Source organism: Leptonychotes weddellii, unplaced genomic scaffold (genome assembly GCF_054177405.1).
Source record: "Leptonychotes weddellii isolate Sample4059 unplaced genomic scaffold, ASM5417740v2 HiC_scaffold_2388, whole genome shotgun sequence".
Taxonomy (NCBI): Eukaryota; Metazoa; Chordata; class Mammalia; order Carnivora; family Phocidae; genus Leptonychotes; species Leptonychotes weddellii.
This window is the reverse complement of record NW_027828880.1, coordinates 1-8504: the sequence shown is the minus strand read 5'-3', so window position 1 is coordinate 8504 and position 8504 is coordinate 1. Positions and strand designations below refer to the sequence as shown.

The 8504-nt window shown below is 56.7% G+C and overlaps 1 long non-coding RNA gene across 4 annotated transcripts; it reads left to right on the top strand.

Moving 5' to 3' along the window:
• Positions 1 to 1952: 1952 nt before the first annotated feature.
• On the top strand, positions 1953 to 8458 carry LOC145718864 (uncharacterized). Of its 4 annotated transcripts, none has more exons than XR_014142059.1 (3): positions 1953 to 2696; positions 6911 to 7090; positions 7312 to 8458. It is a non-coding gene; the product is annotated as an uncharacterized LOC145718864 (long non-coding RNA). The 4 variants fall into 4 exon arrangements; XR_014142060.1 differs by lacking the exons at positions 6911 to 7090; positions 7312 to 8458 and adding exons at positions 3871 to 3987; positions 5119 to 5691; XR_014142057.1 differs by lacking the exon at positions 1953 to 2696 and adding an exon at positions 5710 to 6363.
• Positions 8459 to 8504: the final 46 nt, after the last annotated feature.

Below are 8504 nucleotides of genomic sequence, written 5' to 3'. Positions count from 1 at the left end.
AGGAGAACTTGGAAGACCAGGGGTGAGTGGTGACCGAATCAAGGTCACAGCTGGTGCTGACGGCCAGGAGGGTGGGACGGATCCTGTGGGAAATCTCGGGAACCAGGTTACCTGATGGGAAGAGCCTGGAGACACAGACCTTTTCAAAATGGGCTCTGCCAAGGGACCACGCCCTCCCATCCCCATGTGGGAAGATCCCCCCTCACTCGGGGCACATCTGGGTGTGGGGCCATTCTCTGCCTTGGCTCTCACTGGAGGAGCCCCTTTCCGATCCCATCTGGCCATGGTGGGTGTCACAAGCCACTCCATTCTCCTCCAGGCCCTGCCTGGCCCTCCTCCACCTCCAGACATTTCCTCCCACTTACCCAAGACAGTGTTTTCCCCTTGTTAGAACGGGACAGAGGGAATTTGCTCAAGGTCACAGAGCAAATTCATTAATTCATTCATCAAAATCTTGCTGGGCTGCTGCTGAGCCAGACTCCACAGAGACCCCGCGAAGGGGGGGGGGTGCACTCTCCTGGGAGCGGGTTGCCGAAACCGGAAACGGCTCTATAATAATAGCACATGGATCCAGACTTAGGTGCCATGCATGCAGCAGGGTGGCGGAAGGGTCTGACCCATGCTCAGTGACAGGGAAGGCAGATAGAGTGGGTCTTAGAGACAGTAAAATTGTGCTGGGGCTGGGGATGGCAGAGGAGGGTGCTGGGCTGGGGAGAAACCAAATCCATCAGCGCTGGTCTGCGAGCATTACTGAGCTCCCCCAGTGGCACAACGCTGAGCTGGGACCTGGGAGAGGATGCAGGGCAGCTATCACATGGTGCCCGCCCTCGAGAAGCTTCCTGGGCCAGTGGGAAGACAAACTATCATCATCATAATGTTGAGGAGAGCCAGCAAGCGTTGTGCATCCCTACGCACGATGCACCTCATTTAACCCGCACCAAACCTGCTCATCCAACAGCCGCCAACTGAACACCTACTAAGTGCAGGACCTGTTGACCCTGGGATACAAGGGGGAGCCCAGAGGGGCAGGAATCCACAGTCAGCAACATCACCCCTGCATTTCTCCCTCTGACCTCCTGCAGCTCCAAGAAGGGAGGAGTTCCCATTTAGAGGCTCCCATAACTGTTTAGAACAATCCTCTGCCATCGCCATCTCTCCCAGGTCCCTGGGAGACTCTGAGACTCATCTGTCTTCACACATCCCCCCCAGGACCAGGTACAGTACTGAGTATATGACAAGGTACTCATTTACCATTTGCTGAGAGTGGTCTCCATGGTTTCTCCCCAGCTACAGTCGGACCTTGAACCTAGACCACAAATTCCTTAATCTACCCAGGCAGTGTTCACAAGGTCCTGCGGGCTCCAGAGTCCTTGTGCAAGTGTGAGGCCGGCGGACGGGCCGCTTCCGTGAGGCCAAAGCCCGGTACTGATGCATTGCTGAGCCTTTAAGGCCGCGCAGGGGGCGGATCTCTGAAGCTGTCAGTCACCCCACGTGAGCCAATCAGCACAAGACATCTGGAACTGAAATCTGCGCTGGGTGGTGAATGGGAGGGCCCTGGTCAGGGTCGGGGTGGGCGTCCTGCAGGACCTCCAACCCCGAACTACTCCCGATTTTGATTGTTGTGGCTGCTAAGGTACAGAGGATCCTGACTCTGGAAAGGGAGGGACCCCATGAGGCTAACACACCACCGCGGTGGGGACTACCGGGCAGGTAGCTCAGGACGGGGAAATGGGGCAGGGCTTAGGGGCCATGCGTGGAAGCTGACCGTGGGGGGTCGACAGTGCCAGTGTGCACTCTGGGAGCTGTTTTTTATTTCTTGGACTTGTGTGTTTTTATTTCCTCTTTGTCCTTCCTTGGGATTTACTGAAGCCCTCTGGAAAGTTTCAGCTGCGTCCGTCAGCTGTGTGTGTCAGAATGGGGTGGTGAGGCCACGGGTGGGGAAGGGGTGCAAGGGTGAGGCGGAGGCGCGCCGAGCAGGACCAGGAGGTGGGGACGCTGAAGCTTTTAGTTTCACGAGGGGGGCTCTCTTTGGCTCTCTTTTCCCCTTCGAGGCCCTGTCCCAGCAGCAGGGCTGCCCAGAGTATGACTGGGACTGTTTCTTCCTTTTATTTCTGGCAAAAGCTACAGGAGGGGAGTTCCCCTTCTCTGTTTGTTTTGATTCTGTTGTTTTCTTAAAGAGAGGAAGGAAAACCATCATCACTTTTTCGGTTTTGTGAACAAAGGCGGGCAGAGAGGATGTTCGCGGGGGCTGGGACTGTGGGGGCTGGGCCTCACCCCTCTTCCTCCGCCCGCCCCCCCCCCCCGCCCCGAGTCCTCTCTGCAGCAGCTCTGAGCCCCTAGAACCACGTGGGGTCAAGTTTAGGTGCTGGCTCTGCCTTTTAATAGCCTTTAACCTCTTTGAAGTGCAACTGTAGAAATGGGAGTTGTCAGATCCGCTTTACAGGATTGTTGAGATTAAAAACAAAAGAAAAATACTAACGTGCAAAAACACAGTGCCAAGCACCCGGTAAATGCCCCAGAAATGTCTTTCCTTTGCTTCCTTCCACAGTGGCAGTTGGAGGGGTCTTTCCCTTTGGCCCGGTTGTGTGGAAAGCTGGGACCTTCCCCACTGAAAAAGGCCCCCCATCTTCCTGCTTGTCCATACATAGCTGGCTTCTTCTCCAGCCCGATCTGGAAAGGCGAGAAGCAAATGACTGGTAAGGCTGGGGCTCTTTCCACATTGCTGGGAGACAGGGGAGGCCCCTGAATTTCTCCTAGCTCCTTAGTCCCCCAAGCCTGGTGGCCTCACTGGGTTGGATCCTCAGGATCCCCCCCCTGCAGCCCTGGGTCAGCCCCCCTTCTTTGATGAGATGTGGGGGGCTGCCTTGACCAGATAAAAGGAGAGCCTCACCCCACTTAGTAGGGCCTTGGGCCCCAGCTTGCTCTGAAACTTACCCAGGATGTGCTACCTCTCAGGGCACTGGTGTCTTAGTCTGTAAAGTGGTTTCTGAACTTTTTGAACACAAGCGTTCTTTGATAGAATTGAAACATTCTGCAGACCCGCTCCCTGCTCCCCGTGATGGCAGGGGTACTTTTAAAATCCTCAGACTGGGGCGCCTGGGTGGCTCAGTTGGTTAAGCGACTGCCTTCGGCTCAGGTCATGATCCTGGAGTCCCTGGGTCGGGTCCCGCATCGGGCTCCCTGCTCGGTGGGGAGTCTGCTTCTCCCTCTGACCCTCCCCCCTCTCATGTGCTTGCTCTCTCTCATTCTCTCTCTCTCAAATAAATAAATAAAATCTTTAGGGCACCTGGGTGGCTCAGTTGGTTAAGCGACTGCCTTCGGCTCAGGTCATGATCCCAGAGTCCCAGGATCGAGTCCCGCGTCGGGCTCCCTGCTCGGCAGGGAGTCTGCTTCTCCCTCTCCCACTCCCCGTTTGTGTTCCCTCTCTCGCTGTGTCTTTCTCTGTCAAATAAAATCTTTAAAAATAAATAAATAAATAAATAAATAAAATCTTTAAAAAAAAATAAAAAATAAAATAAAATAAAATCCTCAGACTGAGAAAAAAAAAAATAAATGACCAGAGCAAGTACACATTCAGTCACGCTTTTAAATGAATGTGGGTTTTATTCAACAGCTTCTACACACATTCAAAAATGTGGCCCCTTATGTGGGAAATGTCAGCATATAGATGATGCCGAAATCTAAGGGAGCTTGAGGCTCTAGTGTGTGAGGGCACAGACAGCCCCAGGATTGAATGCTTCCTCCTTGGCCCTCTTGAGGCTGACCCAGGGACTCCGGGACACCTAGCAGGCAGTCCCAGGCCCAGATACAAAAGCCCAACAGTGTCCAACAAGAAGGCCCATAGTGTCATGGCTTTTCTTCAACACGCAGATGCTGCCTGGGCTTGAATCCTCCCTCTGCCACTAGCCAGCTCTGAGACTTGGGCACATGTTCCTTCACCTCTCTGGGTCCCCGTGTGTCACCTGTAAAATGGGGGTGATGGTACTGGTGAGTTTCTGTGAGAATGAAATGAGATCATCACATCGCAGGGCTTCCTTAGCCCCCGGCACAGTTGGTGCTGAAGGAATGTTCCATTTAAAAACAAAAACAAAGCCCACAAGTACCCCTGCTCACCTTTTTGCAGTTGCCAGCTTGCCACTGTTTGGGCTGGTGCTGTCCCCTTCGGGGATGGTCTCCCTGTCCTCTCCGGGGACCCCTCCTGGATCTGGCAGCTGCCTTGCCCTCCCACCCTCCCACCCCCCCTTCAGGACAGAGCTCATCCCTCCTGTGTTGTTGCCTGGCCAGGCCTCGTCCGAGGCAAGGATCCCGGCCTCCCCTTGGGTTGCTTTGCCAGGCGCAGCCCCCGAGGCCAGCCCCAGCCCCCTCCAGCCCAGGCCGGGCCTCCGCTCTGGGGACGGGGAGCGTTGGTTCCCGACCACATGAAGGAGGACGCGCGGAAAAGCCATAAACCCGAAGCCTGAGAGGGATGTTTGTTAAAGCTGGACAGGTCTGTGGCCAGGGACGTGGAGGGGGTGTGCGGAGACTGAGCGGAAGCGGGCGTTCAGGGGAGAGGGATGAGCACCGAGGAGCTGGCATGGGCCGGGCAGGAAGGAGGCCCATTAACACTTCCTCCGGCACCTCGGCCAGGGTGCACACAGGCGCGTTTGTCCCGCTTTCACTGTGGGGCTGTGTTCGAAGCAGCCCCTGCCCCCCAACCCCAGGTGGGCGGTGTAGCCTGGGCACAAATGCCCTTTATGGGATGGGCAGTGCTAGCGGAAGACAGCACCTCCTTGGACCCGGACCACCCCCCAGAGTTCAGAATTGACCCTGGAGCCGCCTCCCTCCTGCTAAGGCAGGCACGCAGGGAGCCTGGTCACAGGGGACAGAGGGGCATGGCTTTGCGGCGGGGCCATCCCAGGAGAAGGCAGCCAGGTTTGGAAGGCCAGGGTCCCCAGGGACGCTTCCCTCCAGGGCCCATGCTGGGGGATGGTCCCCGCCCCTCCTGCCTGCTGCTGAAGTAAGGGATTTCCATCTCCTTGAGGGGCTCTAGAGGGAGAGTGTGCCCTGGGGAGGCCTGCAGAGGAGAGGGAAACAGGCACACCCCAGTCATCCCTCATTACCATCCCTCCTCCATCCCAGGAGGAGCGGAGACTTCATCAAGCACCCAAGGGCAACCTGGCCACCCCCTCCAAAGAGCCCAGTCTATGTGAGCCTGGGACTGAATTCTCCGAGGCGCCCCGGTCCTCTTCCTACCGCCAGTGGGTGACAGAAGTCACACATCCCACAAACAAACCCTTCCGTCAGGCCCCACTGAACTTCTGTTCCCCATTCACACAGCTCCCCAAGCCCCCTACCCTGGCCTGCCCAGTCATTTTTGCTCATTTAGTTCACTGACAGGTGCAGGCACGTGCTGCCTGCCTGTCAGCGCCCCCTAGAGACGGCCCAAGGATCTTCACACCCTCCCCATCCCCCAACCCCAGGGGAGGATCCAACTGAACTCCTCCTCCTCCCAGGGTAGGAGACGTGACAAGGGAGCCTGGATGCTGAGCTCTGTTTCCTGTGGCCACAACTCCAGGCTCACCTGGGGTACAGATAACCCTTTCTGTAGATACCATTGTCCCTCTTTTATGCATGGGGACCCTGGGGAGACAGAGGCCCTGCCCTGTGGGGCTTGAGGTCTGCTGGGGAGCAGGGTCAGATGGGAGGGACTCCTAGGTGGGGGGCAGAGCCGCATGCTGGTGGAGGGGCACCCTTCCTGGGGCACCCGAGCTGAGTCCCGCCTGCTGGTGGCCGGTCGACGCTGTGCTCCTGGTGCCCGTTCTCCCTGGCTGGGCTCTGCATGGTGGGTGGACTCAGGTGAGGGATGGCCGGAGGGAGTGAGAGGGCAAGGCCCTGCCTTCACTCTTCTAGGCCGAGCGCTCAGGCTGATGAGCTTCCTTCCCCCCTGAGCACCCCCTGTGAATGTGACCTCGCCATCACCACGGCCACCCGTGCTGACTTGGGTTTATCTCTGGCCCTCTGGCCTGGCTGGGGGAAATGGAACCGAAGGATGTGACACCAGCCTCAGTCACAAACCCAAGTCCTAAAGCCCTTTCATGTCCTGCAGAGCCAGAGGCAAGGCAGGCTGTCCCGGCCAGACACCCTGAACGCGCACACAGGCACAGAGACAGAGACACTTCCTCCACGCCCAGCACCCACCTCCTTCCCAACGCGGATATCCATGCGGACACACCTCAGGCACAAACACACTCTCGCCACCCACGCCCCACCCCTCAGTGGTAGAGACCTACGGCTCGCACACGTGGGCCCGGCCCTCAGCCCGGGAGCCCGGAGTCCTGCCCCCCCCCGTGGAAATTTCCTCCAGCCGCAACCTCACAGACACAGGTACGCTGTGCTCTCTCACAGATACCCTTCCTGACCTCAACCACACAGACGAGCTCACAAATTCAGACACCCGGCGCAGCAGAGTCTCCGCAACACCTGGGTGCTCACACACCCAGGCACGTGCTCTGTAGATACGCACGTGGACCGGAACCCCAGTGCTGGAGCGCTGGACCGAGGGGTTTGTGCAGATGGACAACATATTTATAGTTCATGGGTTTTGAAAGGTGTGTGTGTGTGAGAGAGAGAATGCACAAGGTGTCGGGCGAGCCAAGTGGAGAGGAAGAGAAGGAAGGAAAAACTCTGTGACTCACTTCCAGCCTAACAATGCCACATCTCAGCCCCTCCAGTCAGGGGGAAGGGCCCGTTTGTCAACCCAGGCTCCACCTGGCTGTGGGGCTGTAAAGTGAGGGCCTGTCCCGTTGGACAGAGGAAGTGGGGACCCCATCCAGAGAGACTTGCTCTTCCTCTGTCTGCACCTGGGGGGCGGGGCATGAACTTAACATCCCACATCCCCAACACCTGTCTTGTCTCCTGTACCCATCTCTAGATGCTTTGGCTGCACTCCCCATCCCTGACCAAAACAAACCCCAGAGACCTCTGTTTCTGCACCATAAGCTCCTGAGCTCGGACATCCCCAACCAACAGCCTGGTCTACTGCTCCTGTCACTAGGATCCTGCCTTCGCCACCCAACTGCACCCCACGAGCTCCTCCAGACCTTTCTTCCAGGTGTGTCTGCCGCCTGCCATGCCCCTCCGTGCCCCCATACTCATCCCCTCCATCCTTGAGGCTCCAGATCCTTCCCTGATGCTGCCTCCTGGCCCTGAGCTCTTCCTGCCCCAAACCATGGGTTCTAGTCCTCATTTTCTGGGTAGTGAGCCACCTCCTCCTCCCAGTTAGACTATGAGTTCCTAAAGATCAGGCTCTGGAATTTCTTCTTCTGCCTCCAGAACCCTGCCCCCCACCCCAACCCTCACCAGCAGGGCCCTGGACAGCAGCAGGGGGCCAGTGAGGCCTTGAGGGATAACAGTAAGGAATGGAAGAAGGGTTGAAAGACAAGGACCTCTGCCTAACAAGGTAACTAGTTTCCCTCTGGACTTGATTCTCCTGGCCAGGGCTCCATTCTGCTGGGACAGTGAGGGAGGGAGGATTTCTCACTGGGTACCCCACTCGCCCCGATCGAGGGCCCAGAGAGCAGGGCAGGGCCTCGTCTGCATACCTATTTAGCACTCTGTGACATGGGGGCTCTCAATGGCCTCAGTTAATTGAGGCTTCTAGGGGCTGGGGAGTTGCCCAGGCCACCCAGCTGGTAAACAGCAGAGCCCTAGAGCTTCTGCAACTCCCCCCTCACAATACCATCCTGCCCCTCAGCAGTCCCGCCTCCGTCCCCAGTTTGCCCTCTGAATGTCACTGGTCTCTGACCTTGAACTTTTGCTCTGCTTTGTCTGCCTGAAACTCTCCCTGTTTCTGCCCTTATCTTTCCCTTGAGCCCCCACCCTTTTGCCTGAGTGCATCTTCTTTAACTTGCCTGGAGCAGAGTGAAGTCCGCCCGAGGTTGAGGGCGTTTCTTTACAATCTCGTAGGGAGCCGGGCTTAGCACACACTTTTCAGTGAGGAAGGCTTTTCTGAAGCTAGACAGAGACCTGTCCTTCTTTCTCGCCACCAGCAGGGATTGTGCTCATAAGAGACGCTCCTTGTCTGCTTGTAGCTTCCTTTCTGGCTTGCTGTCTTGCACACTCACACACACACACACACACCCCATAGCAGACCTGCCTCCCCAGAGCCTACACAATCCTTGTTGCAAATGATGATGGAAAAAACAGGTAATGGGCTCTGGGAAATGCATGGGACTGACTCCTTCTGGCACAAACTCAAGTGTGTGATCGCAGCCCGCAGATAGCATGTAATTATTTGGTAAGAAATTGAATTCCAACCCCAAGCCAACAGCTGTCCCTGTGTTTTCCCCCTCCTCTCTCCTGTGCTGCTTGCCAGACCCACAGTGCCTCAGTATAAGACGTGAAATGTGGTTGTGATTTTCGTGCTTAACCAAAGTCAAAGCTGATTCCTCAGTGAGTTCACTTTAGCTGGAACATAAAGACTGACCCAGATTCTTCTGTGTTGATGTTATGGGGAGGGGGGCGGG